Raw genomic sequence first — 27,068 nt, forward strand, 5'->3', positions numbered from 1 at the left:
TCCTCTTCATAGCTGTGATAGGCTACGTAAATACTTCCGTAGCCTATCACGGCTAATGCAGGGATGCCATTTGCGTCCCTGTGGAGGCCGTGATAGGCTACGGAAGTATTTACGTAGCCTATCACAGCAGGGAGAAAAAAACCCAGCATATGCAAATGGCGGCGGCTACCGCCATTTGCGTACGCTGCGTTTTTTTCCCCCTGCCGTGATAGGCTTTGTAAATATTTATGACGGCTAAAGCAGGGACACAAATGGCATCTGCTACGCTGGATGCCATTTGCAGTGGAGCTGCAGATGGCAGTGGATGGACCCCACCGGCCGGTGGCAGGTAGGTTCTGTCCTGGGGGGATTTTGGGGGGGTGGCAGGGGGTAGTCCGTTCTGCCACGGACTCCAGGGGGCCAGATTCTAAAGAATCCGTCTTCATTGGAGTCCGTGGCAGATTTCTCCGCCATCCCTACTCTCTATAAGGAAGTTGTGAAGTACTTACTTCCTAAGGCAATGAATTGAAGCCTCGAGATAGCGTTTAATCGCACTTAAGGAACTGGGCTTAAAATGTGCCCTGTGAATTGAGGGTAGGGATGTTAGAGAATTCTGCCATGGACTCCAGTGAAGCCGGATGCTTTAGAACATTTTCTGTGGCAGAACTGAGCAATCCCCCCCGCCACCCCGTGAAACTTCCCCAAGATGGATCTTACCTGTTGTCGACCATCCATTCCATCCATTGCCCTGGTCTGTGGCCACGAATGGCTGCCCCAGTCTGCGGCCGCCATTTCCCTCCCTACTTTAGCTGTGATAGGCTATGTAAGTATTTACGTAGCCTATCACGGCAAAGAGCAGGGACGCAAATTTTGCATTTGCGTCCCTGCTTTTTGCTGTGATAGGCTACGTAAATATATTTACATAAATATATTTACGTATAAATATATTTACGTAGCCGTGATAGGCTACGTAAATATATACATAGCTTATCATGGCTAACGCAGGGACACAAATGGGGGTCGCTACGGCAGCCGCCATTTGCGGCCGCAGCCTGGCAACAGATGGAGGCCCGGCTGCGGGCAGCCCTGGCCGGCGGCTCCACAGACTCGCTGTGGAGCGGAGCTGGCCAGGGAGGATTCTGGGGGGAGGGACAGATCGCCTCCCCCCCACCGCGGACGCCCCGGAGTGGAATGGGTGAGTAATCCATACACCCCTAATTGAGGGGCTTCTCTGTTATTTCTGTGGGCATGCAGAGGGCAAGCCTCATTCCACACAGTGGGAGGAAACACCGCTTGACTGGGGTCATGGTGAAAGGCACATCCCTGGGCTGGGCTAGCATACCCGAGCTAAATGCAGGGGTTGGGATACACAGTGTGGTCTCTGCATTCACATATTCTTGTAAGGCACTGAGTATTTGTATACTGTATAATGAGTTTTAACTTTCTGATAGAATTTTTTAAAATGTTCATATCCTGTATTGTATTGTATTGTATTGTATTGTATTGCTTGGTTGTTTGTTGTTGGTTTCTTTGGCTATCACCTGCATACAGTTGCCTAATGAAGGAATGAACATGTCTGGAGTATAATACACTGACTTTTCACAAGAAGCAGTGGTTGTCTGAATGATAAACTTCTGCATTTTTGTGATATCACTTCATGCATCAGGCATAATGGTCCACCAGGAATGTGTAGTGGAGTGAAGTGGGGAGAAGGGCTGTTTGGGATTGACAGCTTGGAGTGTTTGCAGGGAGTGGTTTGGTGAAAGGGGCTTATGTGGAACCAGGTGTACTCTGAATCATTCATTGGCTTTGAAACTACTTGAAACTATTTGGAAGCCAGAAGAATGCGTTAATAAAAACTTGCTTATATAGATTGGCTTGCTTCTCATGTCATGGCAGAAAATTGTGGATCACTGAGCTAGCAAACAGCAGCAACTGATGCTGAAATAGGTCACACACCTCGCACACACAGTAATAGCACTGAATGTAACACCAACAGACTTTTAAAATAGGAAGCCTTCCAAACCTATCTCCAGCCTGGCTGATACAAAGAACAGCCCATTTTTCATTTCTTTAAAGTATATTTATTTTGCTTTTCAGCCAGAAAGGATAAGAAAAAAAGAAGGAATATGGTAAGCCAAATTTATTTGTCTGTGGCACAAAGGCCATTACAAACAAGCCAAAAGTATAAAATATCTATGTAATAGTCTAGACTCTTACTAAATACTCAAACGGGAAATTCATAAAGAAATTCATACAAAAGGAAATCGTATAAAGGTACAGAATTGAAAAGGAAGGCTAAAATTTGACACTGGTGACACAGTATAGACCTCAGTGACAAAACTAGCAGGATGTTATAGCTGGTGGTCCTCTCTGCAGTCTACACCCACCTTCTTAGAAAAAAAATCAATGGAATTTTTGGGGGCTGCTGCAGCAAAAGTTGCAACCTTGATCGTAATCACTTTGTTATAATCCACCAACAAATCAAAGGTAATATCAGCAGTAGGCCAACCTGCTCCTGATCTTAGAAGATCTCCCAAGAAATGATCCCTAATATCTTTATACAGGGAACAATGTAACAAGTAATGCACCACATCTTCCACCTCCTCCATACCATCGATACATGTCCACTGTACCAAAAGGGGTCCATTTATACTTCCCCTCCAGGTATACTGTCAGCATGGTTTGGAACCAGAGCGCAGTAAATAGGGCTATGCATCATTTTGATGCCCAGTCCAAATACCAAAGTGAATCCAGCTGCTTTGGAGGTGCCTCGCTGAGATCTGAAGCAGATCAGACCAGCACCGAGGCAGTCTGAAGTGAAACAGGCCACCGCCAAAGTGCCTCAAGGATTTGGAGCTATTCTGAACCTTTCTGAAGCCCAGACAGCCTATCTTTAAAATGTATCAACCTGCAAAAGAACAGGGAGGAGGCGAGGAGGAGAACGGAGGGGGGAAGGGGAGAGGAGGAGGAGGGAGGGAGCTTTGGTGAATGGCGATTCTAGTTGCCAATTAGGGCTGGACTTAATCCAGCAGTCTCTAATCAGTGCCTATTAAACATGTCTTCTCCAGGATTTCTTTCTTTGACTTCCTGGATGGAAATCCACAGGGGATCCCTGAAGGATTACTGAAATTTGGACAATTCCAGAGTAGTGAACTAACCAGTGCGCCAGAGTAGGGATGGCGGAGAATTTCTCCATGAATCTTGGGGAGGCCGAATGCCAATGCATTCGGCCCCCCGAAATTGGCAGTGAAATTCTCCGCCCCCCGCCCCCCCCGGGATGGGACTTACCTTCCTCGAATGTCCCTCTCGGCGGAGGGTCCCGGCAGCATTTCGGCGGCGTTTCGGCGGGGGCGGCGGCTGGTCTTCCGACTGGCTGCCGCTGCCATTACAAAGTGAATGTAAAAACAAAACAAAACACACATGTGATAGGCTAAGTAACAATTTACGTAGCCTATCACATGTGTGTGTGTGTGTCTGTGTTTTTTACATTCACTTTTTTATTTCGCGGATGGGGAGATGGGGCGCTTCTCCCCGGCCTGAATTTCGGCCGGGCGAGGCGGGGCGCCTCCCCCCCCAGCCTGAACTTCGGGGAGAGAACCGAAGCGCTTCCCCCCCACTGCAAGGCAAGCTGCGGGACCAGGTAAGTGACTTTTGTACATCCCTACGCCAGAGCGCTGGTCTCCTTTTGCACTTTGGAGGGAGAGAAACAAGTTTGCCTCCCTCTTTGCCTCTCCATGGGCCAGTTGGACTTGACTTTAGTTGTCAAGTTCTGTGCTTTGGCCTGTGTAAAACTGAGCACCATAATCAAAGATGGAGTCCAGGCTTAAACCAAAGTTTGTTAACCTGGATGGATGGATGGGAAAGGGAATAGTTGGCACCTGGTTGTAGCAGCACAGAGCTGGGCAATAAGGCATTGCTGGATGAACTGACTGGTCTGTCTCCAGTTAGGACATCCTGCAGGGGGCAGAGGACCTATTTTGATGGTCTACCCCCAAAGGACTGTGGAAACTGAGGGATTCCTGAAGAGTTTGGGGAAGTTTCCAGGTGGCATGGCAGTGTGCAACAAGGGGCATGGCTCATTTCTCATCCATCAGGGGTCCTGATGAAACCTGCCTCCCTCAAAAGAAAACTGCTGTTTCCACCAGAATGGAAGCTCTCACTAGTGCCAATGGGAACTTCATTGCACAGCAAAGAACAGCCATGGGGGCCTCCAATCCACAGAAGACATAGCATGAAAAAATAACCCTGCCTCCCCCTGCTATGGTCCAGATCCAACACCACTCTGGTTGTTATTTATTTGCAATAATATCAGGACACAAATGCTTGTCATGTGATACACATCTAGTTCAACCCTTAAACCAAAAGTTGTTTGATCATAGAATTCTCCATTAGCTGAGGGGGTGGGTGGTACTGATAGTAAGAGGGGCAATGTCCGCATCTAAATAATGCCAAATTGGTCGTGAAATCAGCATATCTAGGCACTTAGCGAGTTAAAACAGAATGTGAACAGTCTGCAGGCTTACAGTAAATCTTGTCACATGTCTCTCTAAAGACTCTACTGCTTCTTTCATCTCAAATGTGTGACTAATGACTACCTCCTCATGACTTTCAAGACACACATGAGAAAAGTCCACATGATGTCTCCATATGGAGTTTTAGAACTGCTTAGTCAAAATAAATGCATCGCGCAAAAAAGAGACACACAGAAATCGTGGACACAAAACTATTTTTTTCATTTTAAATAAAACAGACAAGATCAAGCTAACTCCTATATCGATAAATATGAAGGGGAAATATGGTTGATTGGATGGGAAATGAATTAGCAGGGAATGTTCTAAAGAATATGATTCACGTATTATTTTTTTCTTATGAGATGATCTCTGCAATTGAGATCGGGCCTCAGGAGGATAATGTAACATTTGGGGAGAAAGATGCAGCCCAGGAGTCCAGCACCAGAGGCCAAGATGGAGAAGATCTCCACAGCCACCATGGACTTCCCCTTGGTGCTCAGGTAGGTTGGCAAAAAGGAGACCCAAACGCTGCAAAACACCAACATGCTGAAGGTGATAAACTTGGCTTCATTAAAGGCATCAGGCAAATTCCTAGCCAGGAATGCCACCACAAAGCTGATGAGAGCAAGGAAGCCCATGTAGCCCAAGACAGTGTAAAACATGGTGACCGAGCCTTCGTTACATTCCACTATGATCTCTCCATCCAGGGAATGGAAGTCCGAGTTTGGGAATGGGGGAGAGGTCACCAGCCAGGCAGCACAGATCACACCTTGGATGAGAGGACAAACCAGGACAATGGAGCTTGTCAGTTGTCTCCCCAAGAGTTTTCTGGCCATGTTTCCTGGCTTGGTGGCTATGAAGGCCAGAACCACTGTGACAGTTTTTGCCAGAATGGAAGGAACAGCGAAAGAGAAAGTGATGCTGAAAGCAGCTTGTCGGAGAAGACAGGTGACCTTTGTGGGCTGACTGATGAAGAGGAAGGAACAGAGGAAGCAGAGCAGGAGGGAGATGAGGAGGACGTAGGTGAGGTCTCTGTTGTTGGCTTTGATGATTGGGGTGTCATGGTGTGTAATGAAGGTTGCCAGCACCAGAGATGTGATCAGAGAGAGGAAAAGAGCCAGAGAAGCCAAAATGTAGCCCAGTGGCTCTTGACAGGAAAGGAAGTGGATCTTCTTGGGGATACACTGGTCTTGGCTCTTGTTTGGGTGTTGATCTTCTGGACATGAGGCACAGTGATCTGCATCTGGAATGAACAACAACTACTGAAATATCTCAAAGATGACACATTTTCTTTTTGTGTTAGCCACTTCATGCCACAACGAATGAGCAAATAAGTACAGAAATGATATTTTCTTCAGAATATGAACTATCCTTTCAGGACAGGCATTGGTAGAAAGGCTGGAAAATAGGGTACAAAGCACAATGACAAAAGCAATCTGTTTGGGACTGGAGTGGGGTATTATGCCACGTGATCGTTACCAGGAAGACCAACCATCTACTGAAGTATCTCAAACGTGACACAGATATGGTGGCCAGTTCAGCCCACAAAGAAAGACATGGAGTTATCAATTTTGCAACTGTACACCCCAAAGTACAATTGCCCTTTGATTGCCCTTCTTTCAGCTTCAGCAACTTTTCTTAAGAAGGCAGTCTGAAAAGTTTCATACCACATTAAATATAAAGAACCATGACAGAGTCCTCTATGAACCCCATGTTAAATATTCTACAAGGGGGGAAAAGACCGACTTCTGTAACTAGAAAATGAACCAGTATCTCCAGTGCCCCCTGAATGAGCAAACAAACAAACGAACAAATAAATATCTTTGATTATCTTCAGATTATGAACAACACTCCACCCTCCAGGACATGAGTCAGTGCAGAGGCTGAGGGACAAGCTATAGAAGATGTTATAGGAAAAAGGGCAATCTGTTTGGTACTGGGGTATCATGGCCTGATCGTTCCCCTAAATGCCAGCCTCATCAGTGTCCTGAGCCTTTAATCAAAACTATCCCCAAAGCTTTGGGGCCGGATGCCAAAGCAGATGACTTTGCAATCTCAGGGTTGGATCCAGTTATGCACCATAGAATAGACACATTGAAATATAAGTAAATCTGGATCAAACCCATGAGCAGTATCCAATGCTGACTGCACAGCAGCTGGACCCACCACCAGCACAATGGGAATCTAGTGCTTCCTAAAGGGACTGGAAACGGGTTGAAATGCTGACTTCCAGAATAGGATCAGGTCAGCAGAGCTCGCAGAAGGGAGCTCTGCTGCTCACCCATTCTGGAAGCAAGCATTTTGGCTCATTTCCAGGGTTGCTCTAGGAAGCAGTGTGTCTCCTGGTGGAACATAACCAGTAGAGGCATACAGGCAAATACAAGAAAAGTGTTGGTTATGTGAATATGAAAGGAACTCCAACAGATACTGGACTGGAGAGTTCTTGAACCAAGGAGTTGCTGACTTGATGATGATTTACTGACTTGTTGATGATGATATAGATGAAAACTATGACTACTTTGCAAATAAATAAAACTGTACTGATTTGCAAACCAAGCTGAACTTTATCCATAGAGAAAATGGCATCTCTGCCCCTCATGCATGATCTGCAGCTTTCCTATCCCGTTCTTGTCCTAGTATGTTCCACACTTAGGGATGTTAGAGAATTCCGCCATGGACTCCAATGAGGCCAGATTCTTTTGAATCTGGCCTCCGGAGTCCATGGCGGAACAGCCCCACCTCCCTCCGCCTCCCTCCAGACCTGCGTGGAGCGGGATCCTCCTCGCTGGCCGGCTCCGGAGCGCCAGCGATACAGCCGCCAGTGCTGTATCACTGGCTGGGCTGACTGACTCCAGATGCAAATGGTCTTTGCTATGCCATTTGCGGCCAGAAAGCAATTAGATTAAGCTAAATACAGCTGTAAATGGCTGCATTTAGCTTAAACGAAGGGCTTTCCGGCTGCAAATGGCATATCAGACGCCATTTGTGCCCGGAGTCACTCAGCCCAGCCAGCAATATGGCAATGGTGGCCATATCGTTAGTGCTCTGGAGCCAGCCGGCGGCTCTGTGAAATTGCTGTGGAGCGGAGCTGGCCAGCGAGGATTCCGAGGGGAGGGATGGATCGCCTCCCCCGCCCCCCCACTGGAATGGCAGGTAAGTAATTTGTACATCCCTATCCACACTTAAATAAAGCTCTTTGTGTTTCAGCTACCTGTTCGATTAGAAAAGGTCCCTTCTGGACAATGGACGCATTCGTAGCAGCAAATCGGCTTCCCCTCTGGAACTTTCCTCTGATGCCCTGGAGAGCACCTCTCCACACATCTTGCTGAGGGAGGCTTCTAAAAGGGAATAGTTGAGGTTTCCCACATGACAGGAATTGCAGAAAACAGGGCTTGGTCAGTGGAGTTTCCCACTGCATGGTGAATAGAGCCACCACTTTGGAGGGCCAAATCTCTTCTAGGTATCTGCAAATATAGTAACAGAGGCTCACCCAAAATCTATAGTGAGACAGAACTTGGCACATAGTAAGCTGCCTTATAACAAGTCCATCTAGTTGAGGATTGTTTCCTTTGGCTGGCAGATGCTTCCAGAGTTTTAGACAAGTAATTGAACCTGGGACTTTCACCATGCAAAGGAGGAGCTCTGTCACTGCCACATAAACTGAAAAAAAGATTCCAGTCCTCTTTCTTTCTTTCTTTCTTTCTTTCTTTCTTTCTTTCTTTCTTTCTTTCTTTTTCTCTCTCTCTCTCTCTCCTTCCTTCCTTCCTTCCTTCCTTCCTTCCTTCCTTCCTTTCATAAAATATATGAGTTGACTAAGAGCCAAAGCTCTCAGGGTGACACATAATAAAGGCAAATACAATTAAATTAATGATGAAATGTAGTAAAAGCATTGCGAAAATTTCAAAAACCCCAGCAGCAATCATTCAAAATAATTTTTAGAAGATGAAGTAAATTTCCAAGCAGCTAAAGTGTGGGAAGGAGTTGTTTTAAAGCATACAATTAAAAGTATGGTTAAAAATAAAACAAGCAGCAGTTTGAAAGGAAGGAATTCTTCGCACAGCGGAGAGTTAAACTATGGAATTTGCTACCACAGGATGTAGTGATGGCCACCAATTTGGATGGCTTTAAAATGGGTTAGACAAATTGCCAAAGGAAGGGACTATTAATGGCTCCTAGTCTTGATGGCTATGTGCTACTTCCAGTACCAGGGGCAGTGAGCAAATGCAGTCCGGCGTAGCGGAAGCCATTTGCGTCCCTGCTTTTTGCTGTGATAGGCTACATAAATCTTTACATAGCCTATCATGGCAAAGAGCAGGGACACAAATGGTGTCCACTATGCCGGACTGCATTTGCGTCCACAGACCGGCAGCGGACAGAACTCTGGCTGCAGATGGACCCAGTTGGCGGCTCCGCAGACTCGCTGCACAGCGGAGCCGGCTGGGGAGGATTCTGGGGGGAGGCACAGATCGCCTCCCCCCCGCAGACCCCCAGTGGACTGGTGAGTGGGTGTCGTACACCCCTACTAAAAGGCACTCCATGCCATAGAAGACACGTTTGCCTCTAGGGACCAAGTTGGAACTTCAAGCACCCCCGATCTACAAACTTGGTCACTTAGACACAAGCTCATTCAGAACGGGTTGAAGGCAAATAATCCACCTGCCAGTAGTATCTGCATCTTCTCTGGGGCCGCATCCACATGGCGCCGATTTCATTGTTTGTTCCGTCGGAGCGGCGCGATATTAGCACTGCGAATTAACAATGGGGGCGGTAGAGGGGAGGGTCAAAGCGGGCTTCCCAAGCCGGGAAGAGCAGAGAGCGCAGAGCTGGGGAGGAGGGTGCGCGACTCGCATGTAGGACTTGCTTGCGAGTAGACGTTCATAACAAACCCTGCATATGCATTTCTGAGGTGGGCAGGCAGGAGATTGAGCCCAGGCTGGGAGCAGAGAGTGTGGAGCTGGGGAGAAGGAGAGAGTGAGTAGGACGTGGTCTCTTACTTGTCCAGGCAACAGGCTCCCCCCCTCCCCACAACACAGGCTCAGTGAAGCGCTTCTGAGTACATGTTTATAGAAATCACCCACCCTTTCTCAACTGCGCAGTTTTGAGTCCACCGGCAGGCAGCGTTTCTCAGCTGCATTCCGTTGCAGCTGAATGTCTCCACTCTCCAGCTCTATGCTTAAAGTGAGAGAGGCAGCGACGTGGAACTGAAGGCGATGAGTTACTTCCCGGGAGACAGGTCTGCCCCTCTGCTCTCCCCCTGCTCCAGGCTACTGCCCCTTCCACCAGCCCACTTCTCCATGCCCCTGTGCCTGCGGAGCTGCGAAGGACGAGGGGCATCATTAAGGATGCTGTTGATCTCAGTCCAAGGAAGCGGCAGACAGCTCAACCCCTCGCAGTGAACCCAGAGCAAGTGGAAACTTTGCAGCAAATGGACTCTGAGAAAACCCGGATTTCTCTCTGATAACCATGACCGGGGACAGCGCCGTCTGTCGCAAAGATCTTCCCTTCCAAGCAGCACTGGGGCAAATGGCCCATGTAGATGGAGCCTTGGTTGAACTACAGATTTTGGCCCTCATCCACTCCATTAAAGTGGTGAGGCTGTGATTTTGAATAAAACGCTGAGTAAAGAGGAACGAGGAAAGCAAGTGCCAGATGACTTCCCAGCCCTAGCTGGAGATTCCAGGACCGAACCTGTGACACTTGCATGCAAAGCAAGTACTTTACCACAAGGCAGCAACCCCTCCCTGGGCTCAGTAGGTGGACTTACCTAGAAAGACATCAAGGGACACAACGGCAACATTCTGTAGTTCCCACATGAGCCCAGAACATTCACTTCAACCCTACCTCTGTAGCCCACATGATTGCTTCTGAGTTAATGCTGAAGTCTTTGCCTGGGGGAGCCCCTGGGTCTATCCATCCAACTTCCATAGGAGCAAAAGTCTCATTTGGGAAGAAGACCCAGTTCAGGATATCATATCTCTTGCCATTTCCCATGAAAGAGACTTCATCTCCAGCACTGTTGTTAAACTGGATGTTCCTCAAGGGGACAAGAATCTGAAATGAAAGAGACGCTGAGTGAATAGAGTGATGGGCTCTGACTGTGACTGGGGTCTGGGGTCTTCTAACATGCTGTGGTGGTCATCAAGAAAGGAGATGGTATTCATCTGAGCTTCATAGTTTAGTTCAGGGGTGGGCCACACATGGTCAATGAGCAACATGTAGCCCCCGCTACCCACTGAATTCAGTAAAAATAAACATTCTCTTTGAAAAGGAAAAGGTGTCTGTACTGGCCACGGAACACCCAAAGGGTCAAAATTAGCTTGTTCATCTCTTTTTATACTCCATAGCCACTACAGGGGTTATCTTGTATGTATGTACGTATGTACGTATGTATTTATTTAGAATTTTCAGCAGACACAAGGGTCAGTGCAGCCTGCTGGGGGGTCCGATGTCACAAAGAGCATTTATCAGTCCCACATCTACACTCCATAAAAGAGAGACAACACCGTTAGTGAAGGAAAGGTAAAATTGTTCACTCACAGTTTCTTGCATAAAAATGCAGGTACAGTTTCAGACAAAGTTTGTCCAGTCCATTTCTTTGTGTTCTACAACACGTCAGGAGAGAGAGAGCAAACATATGGAGCATGTCAGAGAGAGAGAGGGAGGGAGGGGGAAGGAAGGGGAGGAGTACAGAAAACCACAAAGTAGGCTATAGAAGTTCGAACGCTAGCTATGCCCCAAATCCCCACGCCTTAACTAGTTAACTGCAACACTGCCCCCTCCCAGTGACTGGCAGATGAGCTTGCAATATTCCCAACACCCCTTCTCAGTGTTGAATGCAAGAGTCTGGATGCTTCACCTTGAGCCACAGACTCTCAAAGCATTGTCTTGGTAGTGGGTTGGCTAAGTCTGTTGTTATTCCTGCAGTTTGACAGTAGCTCATCTCAAGCATCTCTTGTTCTGTTAAGTTGCACACTGACTGGTACTTTACCTCCACATGCTTGGTTCATGCTTGAATTTTCTCAGTTGGAGAAAGTCTGATACAGCTCTGGTTGTCTTCCATAATCTGAATCGGTTGCTATAGTGGTTAAGAACAGGAGTTTACCTATTGCTATGCTGTATTTGCTATTGTTTGGCAGAAGTTCACTTTCCTCTTCCATCTTGAGGAAGTTTCAATTGGTGCTGCCATCTTTGAGCCCTGACATCTCCAAAAGTTCAATAATCTTATGCCTTTGACTGAGAAGACAGGAAGGAACCACCCTCTTCTCTTTCCAACTGAATGCCTAAATAGGAAATTGCATTTCCTAATTCTTTTATTCTCACTTCCTTGTTTAAGTTAGCATCCATGCCTTGTTCTTGTGCAGGGCTTGTATTCCCTCTTGGGCAGTTTCCCTCCCTCGGCTGGCCTCCGCCTTTGGCATTTGTTCAATTTCCTCCCAAGTTGACGGTTCATTGGGTGGTGCCGACCCTGCGGGGTAGGACAAGGGTTGAGCTGGTATGCCTTTGTTAGGTCGTGATGAGCATCTGAGAGCTGGTTCTAGAATCTGATCCATGTCGTAGTATCTTCCAGCACATCTGTCCCAACATCTCCATCCCCTTCTTCAGTTTTGCTTCCCTTGGTCTCTGGTTCGCCTCCAGCATCATCTACCTCATCTTCTTGCTCCATCTTTGGTTCAGCATGTGCTTCTGGTAGGAGGGTTCTGTTGTCCCAGTTCTGTACTCCAGTGCACTAGAGAGGGACTTGTATCAGTCATCAGTCTTCTGTGAGCTGTCTCACACGGTTCCTCTCTGGTCAGCTCTATTTTGTTCATCAAAACAGATCATGTGCTTTGGGCTGACTTCACCTGTCTTTAAATTAATCACTCTGTACCCTTTGGTTCCTGGACCACAGCCAGTTAACACAGTCCCTTTCTGGTCTGGCATCTCACATCTGCTTCTTTTGCTCTGGTATATAAGCAGAGGCCTTGCTGCCAAATACTCTGACGTGTTCCATATCCAGGGCTCTATTGTGCCATAGCTGAAAGGGGGTCTGTGTGGTGCCCTTTGCTGGCCTCTGTTCTGGAGATAGGTTGCTGTCATAGCATCTCCCCATAATCTGTCAGGTAGGTCTGCATCTGTCAGCATATGACTTGACATCTCCAGGAGAGATCTCAGCTTCCTCGCAGCAGTGCCATTCTGCTCAGGAGTGTACGCCCTCCTGTGCAGTATGCCTTGTCCTTTCAGGAACGTTGGGGCGTGGTGCAAAATATACTCACCACCAGTGTCTGATTGCGGTGCCTGAGGCCTTTTTCCAAATGTGGTGATGACAGTGGAGACGTATTTCTTCAGCTTGTTGTGTGTTCTACTCTTTTCCTTCAGTAGATACGTTGCACAGTATCTTGAGAAGTCATGCACAAATATTAAGACGTTTCTATTCTTCCCCAGTGGGGGCACACCGATTGGCCCACAGAGGTCACTCTGCACGAGATCGGGCACTTTGATTCTTCCCTTTTCAATTCAAGTTGGAAAGGAGGGCCTGATCCCATTTGCCTTTATACGGCATATGCACTTAGATGTACTATCACCATCAGTTTGTTTTACCTTGATACCTGCTGCAAGGTTTCTGTCCTGCAGCTCCAAGATCACCTTTGTATCTCTGTGTCCAAGTCTTTTGTGCCAGAAGTGCAGGCTGCTTTAATCTCCACGCACTTGGCCCTCGTTCGCTTGCTGACCTGAAAGACTTAACGCATAGACACCTCCGTTTTCAAATACTTGCTCATGTAAAGTATTGTTTTGCCTGCTGTGCACTTTTTGTCTCCAAAGGCTGTTGCAAAACCTCTTTAGTCTGATGCAGACACACTTAGCATGTTGCAGTTCAACTCAGGAATAAACAATACATCATTTGCTATATTTGCAACATTGTTAGCAGGCAATTGGCATTGTAATACTCCACTCCCTGGGCCTTGAATCTTCATAGTTTCCCCATTTGCTGTTTGGACTTTTCCATAGTCACTTTCGCTACGTTTATCAAAAAATTCACTGAAAAATGTACTGTGGCTAGTGCGTCCACTATCTGTGATCCAGATCTTTGAAAAGGAAATTACTTTATCTTGTTCCAGCATTTTAAAAACTTGCTTCTCAGGCCAATTTGGTTCTCTTTGTTTCAAATTTTGAGAGCGAGGTGGTTGAGGGGTGGGAGTTCTTGTTGCTAGGTGAAGGGCAGTCCCTTCCAAAATGCCCTTTGCCATCACAGTCAACACAGTGCGGTGACTAGTTCTTGAGTCTTTCCCTGGGTGGGTCTTTTCTCCTCTTCTTCTTTCCACTCACTAGGATATTTGATCCAGATGCCTGAGGATTAACAAGGAGCTTCTGTTCTTTGCATTCCTCTGTCAAGCAGGAAATAGCATCTTTAAAAGTCAGTCCAGTTCTCCTATTCTTGACAGAGATAAAACTTCCAAACCTCTCCTGTAGAGATCCAAGTTTTCCATCTTCCATAAATGCTAAGCCGAGTTCCCCTCTTACGAGGGAATCGTGATGGGGGGGGGGGGTGCAGGCCGGCAGCGAAGGGGGAAAAGGCTGATGAGGAGACTGGCACACCAGCAACATCGGCGCCTTCCCAGGAGAGGGCTGCTGAGCCAGTCAGTGCTTTGATGGTGGAGGGGCCAAAGGGGTGGACCCACTGGAGTGAGATCATAGAATCATAGAATAGTAGGATTGGAAGAGGCCTACAAGGCCATCGAGTCCAACCCCCTGCTCAATGCAGGAATCCAAGTCAGAGCATCCCTGACAGATGGCTGTCCAGCCTCGTCTTGAAGGCCTCCAGTGTGGGAGAGCCCACCACCTCCCCAGGTAATTGGTTCCATTGTCATATTGCTCTTACAGTCAGGAAGTTTTTCCTGATGTTCAGCCGGAATCTGGCTTCTTGTCACTTGAGCCCATTATTCTGTGTCCTGCACTCTGGGATGATCAAGAAGAGATCCTGGCCTTCCTCTCTGTGACAACCTTTCAAGTACTTGAAGAGTGCTATCATATCTCCCCTCAGTCTTCTCTTCTCAAGGCTAAACATGCCCAGTTCTTTCAGTCTCTCTTCATAGGGCTTTGTTTCCAGTCCCATGATCATCTTTGTTGCCCTCCTCTGAACCCTCTCCAGTTTGTCTGCATCCTTCTTAAAGTGTGGTGCCCAGAAGTGGACACAGTACTCCAGATGAGGCCTAACCAGTGCTAAGTAGAGGGGAGCTAGTACTTCCCAGGATTTGGAAGCTATGCTTCTATTAATGCAGCCCAAATTGGCCTTCTTTGCAGCCACATCACATTGTTGGCTCATATTCAGCTTGTGAACGACAACAATTCCAAGATCCTTCTCGCTTGTCGTGTGGTTCAGCCACGTATCCCCCATCTTGTAACTGTGCATTTGGTTTATTTTTCCGAGGTGCAGAACTTGGCATTTATCCCTATGAAATGTCATTCTGTTGTTTTCTGCCCAGCGCTCCAGTCTATCCAGATCACTTTGAATGTTGTTTCTGTCTTCCAAAGTATTAGCTATCCTGCCCAATTTTGTGTCATCTGCAAATCTGATCAGCATTCCCTGCACCTCCTCCTCCAAGTCATTAATAACAATGTTGAAGAGCACTGGGCCCAGGACTGAGCCCTGCGGTACCCCACTCGTTACCTCTCCCCAGTTGGAGAAGGTCCCATTGATAAGCACTCTTTGAGTCCGATTCTGTAGCCAACTGTGGATCCACCGGATCGTTGTTTCCTCTAGCCCACTTTGAGCTAGTTTGCTCATCAGGAATTAGGGATGGACGAAAGTCCCTTACCTGGTCCCGCAGCTTGCCTCATGGTGGGGGGGAGGCGCTTCGGTTCTCCCCCCCAAATTCTTGGTGGGGAGGAGGTGCCCCATCCCTCGCCGCCGAAATTCTGGCCTGGGAGGAGCGCCCCGTGTCCCCGGCCGCGAAATAAAAAAGTTATGGGGAAAAAAAAACACGTGATAGGCTACGTAACGATTTTCGTAGCCTATCATAGCTAGATTTTCAAAGTCAGCCGTGATAGGCTACATAAATCGTTACGTAGCCTATCACGGGTGACTTTGGAAAAAAAAAGCGCGTATGCAAATGGCGGCGCCCATGGGCACCGCCATTTGCGTTCCTTATTTAGGCACGGGTAGTCTACATAAAGATTTACATAGACTACGGCGAAAATAAGGGCAACGCAAAAGCTGGGTCCGTGGGTGATGGGGAGGGGGGTTGGCTTCCCTGCTTCCCCACGGTGGGGGTTCCCATAAGGGATCTCGGGGACATGGCACCAAGACTAGCCCAGCATGGGAGCTGTAAGCTGGCCACGTTCGGGGTGGTGAAAAGGGCTTCGCATTAGCGGTCTGCGCTGTGGTGGGCCCCAGGCCCTGCCATCCACCACCAGCGCTCCTGGTGTGCAGGCCAGGGAGGGGGAGTCGTTGAGCAGCGGGCTGGCTGATGACAGGATCCACACCCTGTGCCACTGCCAAGCCTGTTCAAAACAGGGTTTTGTTTTTGTTTTGTTTTGACAGCAGGAGGGGGCTGAGCTGGCATCTGCCTGCCACAAGACACTTGGGATCTTTGGGTAGGGGCTATAGGAGATTGGTTCAAACCAGGCGGGAGACCAACATCTCTGAGGTTTACAGCTAGCTGGCACAAAGGAGCCTAGGGGTCTGCGTGTCATTTTATTTTTTGCGTTGGGGGTGGGAAATATGATTTCATAGCCTAGGGCTGTGTGTTGTGGGGACTCGCTTGATTCCTCTCTCATAAATCAAGTAGTCATAACTTACAGTAGTCATAACTGTAAATACATAAGTCGTACAGAATCACGATAAAGCTCCACTGCTCCTTACTGAATTCCTGTTGCTCTTTAAGGGAAATCATGGCCATGGAAGAATATCTGTGGGGAATGTCTTCCTCGGGATCTTCAGGATGGACTCATAGCCCTTCTCCAAGACTCACTCCTTACTTCCAGGATCTGACCTTTAAAAAAAGTCCGCAGTACAATGTTTAGAACATAGCCAAATCTGAAGGAGGGTGTTACCTGCCATGGCTGGACCTTCAGAAGCCTCTTGGCTTCCCCCGTCCTTGCACGCTTGGATCCCAGTATGTATGTGGCATGTAACGCATGCGCCACAGAATACACAGCATTGTAAATGCTGTGGCTGTGACTGGTCATCTTCGTTTCGAATACTTGGCCTGGCACTTCCTCTAGCTTCTCCTTCCCAGTACACTTTCTGATTTCCCATTCAGACATTTGGGGCGAGTCCAGTAACTGACAGTCAAATACCGTTTCCCACCAGAGAGGGAGAAAGACGTCTCCTTGCGGTCGTAATGGATCTAATGCCTGGAGAAAAGGCTTGAACTCTGGCACGTCCCTTCTGTGGACTCTGAAGTGCAAAGCCCCCTGGAAAGGTTTTAGATCCTGCCAGCCGATTTGGGATCCTGTCGCAGCAATTTCAAAATGGGATGTCAGGATCCAAACCTTCCTAAAAGAGCCTTTGGTCTCTTGGTGATGAATAAACAAGGTTATAACTTCTCTTTCCCCAAAGAGAATAATAACTAAGGACTGAAGCCAAGAACTGGGAATATACATATCAGTAAGTGGTTTGTCCACCAATCAGACCTTGTCAGAAGGCTCTAGCATTTTGGTGAAGGCCATACAGATATCGTTCTGTTTCAGCATTGGTGTCAGGGTCTGGATAAAATTAGCACCGCTGTCCTCATTGTAGGAAACCAGCCCAATCCAGTTCCAGTGGAAATGCAGGAGCAGCCGCACTAAGCCAACATATTGAATATTTTCATTAGGAGCAATCTGGTAGAAGGCAGGAAATACCCCTTTCTCCCTCTGAACAGGGTCAGTCAAGCCGTAACCAAGCTGCAGGAAGGAATGTCCAGAGGGTTATGCCTATTAATCTGTTGCAGCAAAAACGACAATGGGGCTTGTGGCAGGTGAAAGACTAACACATTTTTAATGCCATAAGCTTCCCTAGACTCCTACAGCCCATTTCATAAGACACAAGAAATGTGATTTTGAAGGAAGAATTTCAAAATAGGTTTCAAAATATAAGGTGGAACTGTATGATGTCTTCAAGCTTATCACCCCAAATGTCAGGGCTGCCATGGAGGCAACCCCGACACAATTGGCTGAAACAAAAGCTATTTTGTAAGGAAATGTGTCCCAATACATAGAATCATAAAATCACAGAGTTGAAGGGGGGCTTTTGGACATTGGGTCCAACCCCCTGCTCAGTGCAAGAATCCAGTTCAAAGCATCCCTGACAGATGGCTGTCTAGTCTTCACTTGAATACCTCCAGGGAAGGAGAGCCCACCACCTCCCTAGGCAGTTGAATCCGTGGTCTGAGTGCTCTGACAGTTAGGAAGTTTTCATGTTCAGCTGAAATCTGCCTTGCTGTAACTTCAGAAAAAGCAACAGGAAAAGGTTCCATGAGATGAAGGGAAAACAAACAAATGCAGGAAGCACTAGGAACCCTAAAGGATATTATTACAGAGTTTCACAAAGATATTGATGAGGATGAGAATATTTAACGAGTATACCGGTGTATAGCTTGTTTCAAAACTTCTTCAGAAAACCATTCCTCAAATACGTCTTCTTTACAGTTTTCTTATTGCTTTTCTTACAGCTCTTTTTCCAGTTAGTCTCAGTTGGTTCAAGTGAACTCAGGGTTCACCTAGAGAATATGAGGTAACTCCCTGGAGAAAAGGGCAGCAGCAACTCAAGCATTCTTCTTGCAGAAAGCTGCTGCAAGAAATGGTTCTGGTCTCAGCAGCCAAGTCTCTTTTCAAGCTGAAGGTTAAAGTTCAGGAGTATTCATATCAGTTGAGATTTATCTCCCTATGGAAGCTTTTGTCGAGGAAGTTGACTCATATTCTCTTGGTAAACCTAGGGATGTCAGAGAATTTCGCCATGAATCTCAGGGAGGCCGAATGCCAGCGCATTCAGCCCCCCGAAATTGGTGGCGAAACGGTCTGCCCCCCCCGCCCCCTTGGGACGGGACTTACCTTGGGCGAATCCTCCTGGCGGCGGCGGCGGCAGCGGTGGTTCGGCGGCGGTTCGGTGGCGGTTCGGCGGCGGTTCGGCGGTGGCGGCGGCTGCAGCGGCCGGTCTTCCGACCAGCTGCCGCCGCCGCCATTTCCAGTAAAAAACAACAACAACAAAAAAACGTGATAGGCTACGTAAAGATTTACATAGCCTCTCACGGCTAGATTTTTTAAAAATACCATGATAGGCTATGTAAATGTTTATGTAGCATATCACGGCTGAGTGAAAAAAACAACAACCCCACGCGTACGCAAATGGCGGCGCCCATGGGCGCCGCCATTTGCGTTCCTTATTTTGGCACGTGTAGTCTACGTAAAGATTTACGTAGACTACGGTGAAAATAAGGGGAATGCAAATAGCGTAGCCTATCACGGCTGACTGCAGGGACACAAATGGCGGCGGCTACGGCCGCCACCATTTACGTCCCGGCTGGCCAGGATTTGGGGGTGGAGGGACGGAGCGCCTCCCCCCGGCCAGAATTTCAGGGGGGAGGGACAGAGTGCCTCCCCCCCACCGCGAATCAAATTTCGATACAGGTAAGTGACTTTCATACATCCCTAGAAACCACAGGTTCACTTGAACCAACTGAGACTAACTGGAACAAGAACTGTAAGAACAGCAATGCAAAAATGGTAAAGAAGTGTTTTTCTGAAAGAAGAAAACTGTAAAGACGTGTGTCTGAAGAAGTGTTTGAGGAATGTTTTTTCTGAAGAAGTTTTGAAACAGGTTGGAAACCAGTATACTTGTTAAATATATTCATCCTCATCAATATTTTTGTGAAACTCTGTAATAATATCCTTTAAGGTTCCTAGTGCTTCCTGCATTTGTTTGCTTTCCCTTCCTGTAACTAAAGCCTGTTATTTCGTGTCCTACAGCCTTGGATAATACAGAACAGATTGTGGCCTTCTTCTGTGTGACAATGCCTTAGGTACTTGAAAAATGCTGTCATATGCCCGCTCAGTCTTCTCATTCAAGGCTAAACATGAGGATTTAGTTTCTAGTTCTTTGATCACAGTTGTTGCCCTTCTCTGAACTCATTCCAATTTGTCTGAATCTTTCTTGAAGTGTGGCATCCAGAACTGGACACAGTATTCAAGGTGTGATCTGGCCAACACGGAGTGTTGTTGTTCAGTCGTTAAGTCGTGTCTGACTCTTTGTGACTCCATGGACGATAGCACGCCAGGCCTTTCCTGTCCTCCGCTCTCTCCCGGAGTGTGCTCAAATTCATATTCATTGCATCGGTGATGCTATCTAGCCATCGCATCCTCTGCCATCCCTTTCTCCTTTTGCCTTCAATCTTTCCCAGCATCAGGGTCTTTTCCAGGGAGTTTTCTCTTCGCGTTAGGTGGCCAAAATATTTGAGCTTCAGCTTCAGTATCTGTCCTTCCAATGAGCACTCAGGGTTGATTTCCTTTAGGATGGACTGATTTGACCTCCTTGCAGTCCAGGGCACTCGTAAGAGTCTTCTCCAGCACCACAGTTTGAAGGCATCAATTCTTTGGTGCTCAGCCTTCCTTATAGTCCAGCTCTCATAGCCATATGTTACTACTGGGAAAACCATAGCTTTGATTATACGAATCTTTGTCAGCAAGGTGATGTCTCTGCTTCTTACTATGCTGTCTAGGTTCGCCGTAGCTTTCCTCCCAAGGAGCAAGAGTCTTTCAATTTCATGGCTACAGTCGCCGTCTGCGGTGATCTTAGAGCCCAAGAAAATAAAATATGTCACTGCTTCCATTTCTTCCCCTTCTATATGCCAGGAAGTGATGGGACTAGATGCCATGATCTTCGTTTTTTTAATGTTGAGTTTCAAACCAGCTTTTGCACTCTCCACTTTCACCCTCAACAAGAGGCTCTTTAGATCCTCTTCGCTTTCTGCCATTAGGGTGGTAATCGTCTGCGTATCTGAGGTTGTTGATAATTCTCCCAGCAATCTTAATTCTGACCTGTGATTCATCCAACCCGGCGTTTCTCATGATGTACTCTGCATATAAGTTAAATAAGCAGGGGGACAATATGCAGCCTTGTCGTACTCCTTTCCCAATTTTGAACCAATCGGTTGTTCCATGTCCGGTTCTTACTGTTGCTTCTTGACCTTCGTACAGGTTTCTCAGGAGACAGGTAAGGTGGTCTGGTACTCCCATCTCTTTCAGAATTTGCCAGAGTTTGTTGTGATCCACACAATCAAAGGCTTTAGCGTATTCAATGAAGCAGAAACAGACGTTTTTCTGGAATTCTCTTGCTTTCTCCATGATCCAGCGAACGTTGGCGATTTGATCTCTAGTTCCTCTGCCTCTTCGAAACCCAGCTTGTACTTCCGGTAGTTCTTGGTTCACATACTGCTGAAGCCCAGCTTGTAGGATTTTGAGCATCACCTTGCTGGCATGTGAAATGAGCGCAATCGTACGGTAGTTTGAACACTCTTTGGCATTGCCCTTCTTTGGAATTGGAATGTAAACTGACCTTTTCCAGTCTTGTGGCCACTGCTGAGTGTTCCAAATGTGTTGGCGTATTGAGTGCAGCACTTTAACAGCATCATCTTGTAGGATTTTAAATAGCTCAGCTGGAACACTGTCATCTCCGCTAGCTTTGTTGTTAGTAATGCTTCCTAAGGTCCACTTGACTTCACTCTCGAGGATGTCCAGCTCAAGTTCAGTGACTGCACTATCATGGCTATCAGGGACATTCAGATTTTTCCTGTATAGTTCTTCTGTGTATTCTTTCCACCTCTTCTTAATCTCATTTGCTTCTGTTAGGTCCCTGCCTTCTTTGTCCTTTATCATGCCCGTCTTTGCACAAAATGTTCTCTTGAGATCTCTGATTTTCTTGAAGAGATCTCTAGTCTTTCCCATTCTATTGTTTTCCTCGATTTCTTTGCATTGTTCATTTAAGAAGGCCTTCTTGTGTCTCCTTGCTATTCTCTGGAACTCTGCATTCAGTTGGGTATATCTTCCCCTTTCTCCCTTGCTTTTCGCTTCCCTTCTTTCGTCAGCTACTTGTAAAGCCTCATCAGACAGCCACTTTGCTTTCTTGCATTTCTTTTTCTTTGGGATGGATTGAGTTGCTGCCTCCTGAACAATGTTACGGACCTCTGTCCATAGTTCCTCAGGCACTCTATCAGGTCTAATCCCTGAAATCTATTCCTCACCTCCACTGTATATTCATCAGGGATATGATTTAGGTCATACCTGAATGGTTTAGTGGTTTTCCCTACGTTCTTCAATTTAAGCTGAAATTTTGCAATAAGAAGCTCATGATCTGAGCCACAGTCAGCTCCAGGTCTTGTTTTGACTGACTGTATAGAGCTTCTCCATCTTTGGCTGCAAAGGACATAATCAATCTGATTTCAATATTGCCCATCTGGTGATGTCCATGTTTAGAGTCATCTCTTGTGCTGTTGGAAAAGAATGTTTGCTATGATCAGCATGTTCTCTTGGCAAAACTCTATTAGCTTTTGTCCTGCTTCATTTTGTACACCAAGGCCATGCTTGCCTGTTATCCTGGTGATTTCTTGACTTCCTACTTTAGCATTCCAATCCCCTATGATGAAAAGGACATCTTTTTTTTTGGTGTTAGTTCTAGAAGGTGTTGTAGGTCTTCATAGAACTGAACAACCTCAGCTTCTTTGGCCTCAGTGGTTGAGGCATAGACTTGAATTACTGTGATGTTGAATGGTTTGCCTTGGATTCGTACTGAGATCATTCTATCATTTTTGAGATTGTACCCCAGTACTGCTTTTCCCACCCGTTTATTGACTATGAGTGCTACTCCATTTCTTCTAAGGGATTCTTGCTCACAGTAGTAGATATGATGGTCACCTGAATTAAATTCGCCCATGCTTGTCCATTTTAGTTTGCTGATTCCCAAGATGTTGATGTTCAATCTTGCCATCTCATGTTTGACCACCTCCAGCTTACCTTGATTTATTGATCTTACATTCCAGGTTCCTAAACAATATTGTTATTTACAGCATCGGATTTTCTTTTCACCACCAGACATATCCACAGCTGAGTGTCCTTTCTGCTTTGTCCCAGCCACTTCACTCTTTCTGGCACTACTTGGAAATTCCCTCTGCTCTTCCCCAGTAATATATTGGACACCTTCTGACCTGAGGGGCTCATCTTCCGGTGTCATATCTTTTAGCCTTGTGATACGTTCCATGGGGTTTTCTTGGAGGAATACTGGAGTGGGTTGCCATTTCCTTCTCCAGTGGACCACATTTTGTCAGAACTCTCTGCCATGATCTGTCTGTCTTGGGTGGCCCTGCACGGCATAGTTTATGGCTTCACTGAGTTACGCAAGCCCCTTCGCCACAACAAGGCAGTGATCCATGAAGGGGAACACAGAGTAGGATGGAGCTATTACTTCCTGTGGTTTAGAAACTATACTTCTATTGATTGAACTTACACTTGCGGTTGCCTTTTTTGCAGCCACATCACACTGCTGATTCATATTCAACTTTTGATTGACTATAATGCTAAGATCCTCTTCACACGTACTATTGTCAAGACAGGTATCCTCCACCTTGTACCTGTGCATTTGATTTCTCTTTCTGAATGGAGAACTTTGCACTTGTCTCTGTCAAACTTCATTCTGTTATTTTCAGCCTGGTATTTAACCTGTCAATAGCATTTTGAATGTTAGTCCTGTGTTGTAAGGTATAATTTGATAAGCATCCTCCCACCCCACCCCCGACACCTTTTCCTCAAGTACATTAGTAAATATTGACGATTACAGAGCCCAGGACCAAGCCCTGTGGCACCCCACACAACCCTCCCTCCAGTTTGACGGGGAGCCTTTGGCGAGCACTCTTTGACTATGGTTCTCCAGCCAGCTGTGGATCCACCTTGTAGTAGTGCCATCCATGCCACACTTAACAGGCTCGCTAATCAGAACATTGTGGCCTGCTGAAGTCTAAACATATTATATCCACAATACTGGACACAAAACACAGACAGATCTTACACTGTATTGGGTCACAGGGGCTACACCCAATCCCCAAAGGAGTAGCTATGTTAGTCCTTTGCAGGAAGAACAACAAAGAATCTTTGGGCAGCCTGTTAGTTTGTGAGTCTTCACGGTGTGGTGAGAATCTTTGTTGTTTCCCCCAAATGAAACCCTTTTCTTACATAAAAGACTCATTTGGTGGGATTGGTTATGCAAGAGATGGTTGAAATTCCTCATTCTGGATTATCACCAAGGTCATTGCAGAATTTGGAAGGCAATGCATTCTTGCCATCCAAAACTATCATAACCAATGGCATTGTTTCCAGAGATTGGATCAATTTCCATCTCCATGTTCCTGAGTTCTGTAGAACCCCCATATCTGTTTTCACATGAATTGCCTTACCTGTGGGATCTTATGGATGCCCAAGATGGATGCCATCTGCCCTGAGGATTCGGAGTCGAGACCCCCAATAACGGAGATAAGTTGATCCCGCCTGTCACATTTATAATTGGGAAACATTTGACCCCATGTGGAGAGCAGAGAGAGGATGGTCACGTATATCCTTCTGACAATGTTCTTGTGGTCATAGATGCGGAAGCCAAGTGTGACGTTGGGTAGGAGAGTTGGATCCTTGTTGAGCTCAGTGACGGCAAATGCCAAGGCCAGGAAGTGCTGGTAGTACTTCAGTATCATCCTGCAGTGATGGGAGTGACATTGGGATGGAGGGTGAGGATCCCAACCGACCTGCTGGGAAGTAGGGGTGAACGAAAGTCACTTACCTTTTCTCGCAGCTTTTTCGCGGTGGGGGGGAGCGCTTCGCTGCTCCCCCCGCGAAGTTCTGGCCGGGGGGGGAGGCTTCCCACCTCGCCCGGCCGAAATTCAGGCCGGGGGGGGAGGCTTCCCGCCTCGCCCGGCCGAAATTCAGGCCGGGGAGGAGGCTTCCCGCCTCGCCCGGCCGCGAACACGAAAGTAAAAAAAAAAAAAGTCCCCTGATAGGCTACGTGACGATTCACGTAGCTTATCATGGCTAGATCTGGAAAGTCAGCCGTGATAGGCTACGTGAATCGTCACGTAGCCTATCACGGGTGACTTAAAAAAAAAAAAAGCGCGTACGCGAATGGCGGCCCCCATAGGGAGCCGCCATTCGCGTTCCTTATTTAGTTGCTGTAGTCTACGTCAATGTTTACGTAGACTACGGCGAAAATAAGGGCAATGCAAATAGCGTTGCCCTTATTTTCGCCGTAGTCTATGTAAACATTGACGTAGACTACAGCAACCAAATAAGGAACGGGAATGGCGGCTCCCTATGGGGGCCGCCATTATCCGTACACACTTTTTTTTTTTTTTTTAAAGTCACCCGTGATAGGCAACGTGACGATTCACGTAGCCTATCACGGCTGACTTTGCAAATTTTGCCGTGATAGGCTACGTGAATCGTCACGTAGCCTATCAGGGGACGTTTTTTTTTTTTCTTTGATTGCAATGGCGGGGGCGGCAGCCGGTCGAAAGACCAGCTGCCGCTCCCGCCCCGCTCGAACACCGGACGAACCGCCAGCCGGACCCGCTGCCGGGAGGGACATTCAGGGAAGGTAAGTCCCGTCCCGGGGGGGGGCGGGGGGCGGGGGGGGCGGAGGATTTCTCCCCGAAACTTGTTCGGGGGGCCGAACACGTTGGCGCTCGGCCCCCCGAAGTTTCGGGGAGAAATTCTCCGCCATCCCTACTGGGAAGTGGAGGCCAATAAAGGCTGTCTGGTTCAACGATCGTTGAAAAAATAATAATACAGAAGCTTCCAGAACTAAGCCACCACACACACTAAGAAACAGTATTACAAGCTGTGTTCCAGAAGATCAAAGGACCATCAATTTCAGCGAATGTATTATTATTTATTAACTATTTTATATTTTGTGCCCCCCCAAATAAATTATTCATCATGCATATCCTTCCAAGGTTGCCACCAAGTAAAACCAAAATACAACAATAACATCACAAACAGAATATTCAAACAAACAAAGAAGTTCACCAGGAAACTTCCCAGAGGGCAGCTCTGACAGGCTTAACAATGGGAAATCGCTGTTGACTGACTCAGCCTCCCCTTTGAATTTATCTAAGGAGAACATCAGAAGAGGAACATCAGAAGAGCCCTACAGGAACAGAGCAAGGTGGCTCCATCCAGCTCAGCATCCTGTTTTTGACTGTGTTCAACTGAGATGCTTCCTGGGAGACCGACAAGGAAGAGATCTTGGCCACAGCCCCCCTATCTTCTCCCCCCACCCGCCTCTCACAGCAACTCCTATTCTGTGGTAGAATGCCTCAAGATGTGGAATCCCTATATAGCTATCACTGTTAATAGACTTGTTATTAGCAGTAGACTTGTTCTCTAGGAATCTGTATAATCTTTCCCCCAAAACACCCAGCCAGGACCACATCTCCAAAATGACACTGAAGCACTATTTCGCATGTGTTATTCAGCACTATTGAGTTGAAGGGCTGTAGTTCAGTGGTGGAACTCCTGCCTTCCATGCAGAATGTCCCATATTCAAGGCGTCTGCTGGTAGGGCTGGAGCCCTACCTGGACCCAGTCAGTCCTCACACACACAAGCCCACTCCTGGTTAACCCAGGTTTTCTTCATTTCAGCAGTATAATATCGGGTAGGAGGGAGTCATTTGCTGCTACTATTATTGAACAAGTGAGAGTCAGAAGTCCTTGCTGATCCACTGCAGATCACCCAGAGATCTACCACTAGTCCACATCTACCTTCTCCCCACCCTGTCATAGATGAAGAAAGCTGGGAGAGAGTGTGTGTGTGGGTTCTTAATTATTACCCAATTCTTAAGATAAACCCATATTATTGCTTAACTCTGCCTACCTTCCTTGCACCAAAGAGCCTCTAGAGGCAGACTAATTCTTCTCCCAGTTAGCATGAAGGTGGCTATGTGATGGCAAATGCTCTGCCGATCACCTCTCCACATCAATTGAAGGCAGGACTCTGCAAAGCCAGATTTGGCCCGAACACCTGAAAATAGTTTATTCCAAACTCAGCTACAAGTAGATCACCTTCGAGTGACATCATTTGGCACGGAACAAAGTCTGACATATCCTCCCAACCTCTCGATTGAGTACCATGGCACTTGTCTCCTTGTTCCTGTACTCTGCCTTGAAACCCCCCCCCCCACACATCTCACCTTGTAGCAGTAGATACAAGAGCAGGAATTGGCTCCCGCACTATCTCCAAAGTTTACTTCCTGGGAAGCCTGCAAGGCTATGGTAGCACCATCCATCATGCCAGAGAGGGAAGGAAGAATTCTCCTCCAGCTCAAAATAAAGCCAAAGAAGAACCCTCAAGTTTCTGACCAGGTTTGCACGTGCACGGTTGGTTAATAAGCCACGGTGACTTATTAACTACCCATGTGTGTGCCGGCCACATGCTGCCCAATTTCCCTAATTATCTATCCTGGGTGTGGCTTGTGATTACATGTGAACTGGGGAGGATGGGTGGCTGGGGTGGTTATCTCTGGAAGAAGCCCTCTCATCTCAAAGCAAAGCAGGCAAGCATCTGTCCCAGATCCCCCTTGTGGAAAC

The 27,068-nt window shown here is 47.1% G+C and overlaps 1 pseudogene; it reads right to left on the bottom strand.

Moving 5' to 3' along the window:
* Positions 1-4,837: 4,837 nt before the first annotated feature.
* On the bottom strand, positions 4,838-26,767 carry LOC146355635 (vomeronasal type-2 receptor 26-like; annotated as a pseudogene).
* Between the last annotated feature and the right edge of the window lie 301 nt (positions 26,768-27,068).

This window comes from Heloderma suspectum, chromosome 2 (assembly GCF_057233095.1).
Source record: "Heloderma suspectum isolate Gila_16-S chromosome 2, 16-S_ref, whole genome shotgun sequence".
Taxonomy (NCBI): Eukaryota; Metazoa; Chordata; class Lepidosauria; order Squamata; family Helodermatidae; genus Heloderma; species Heloderma suspectum.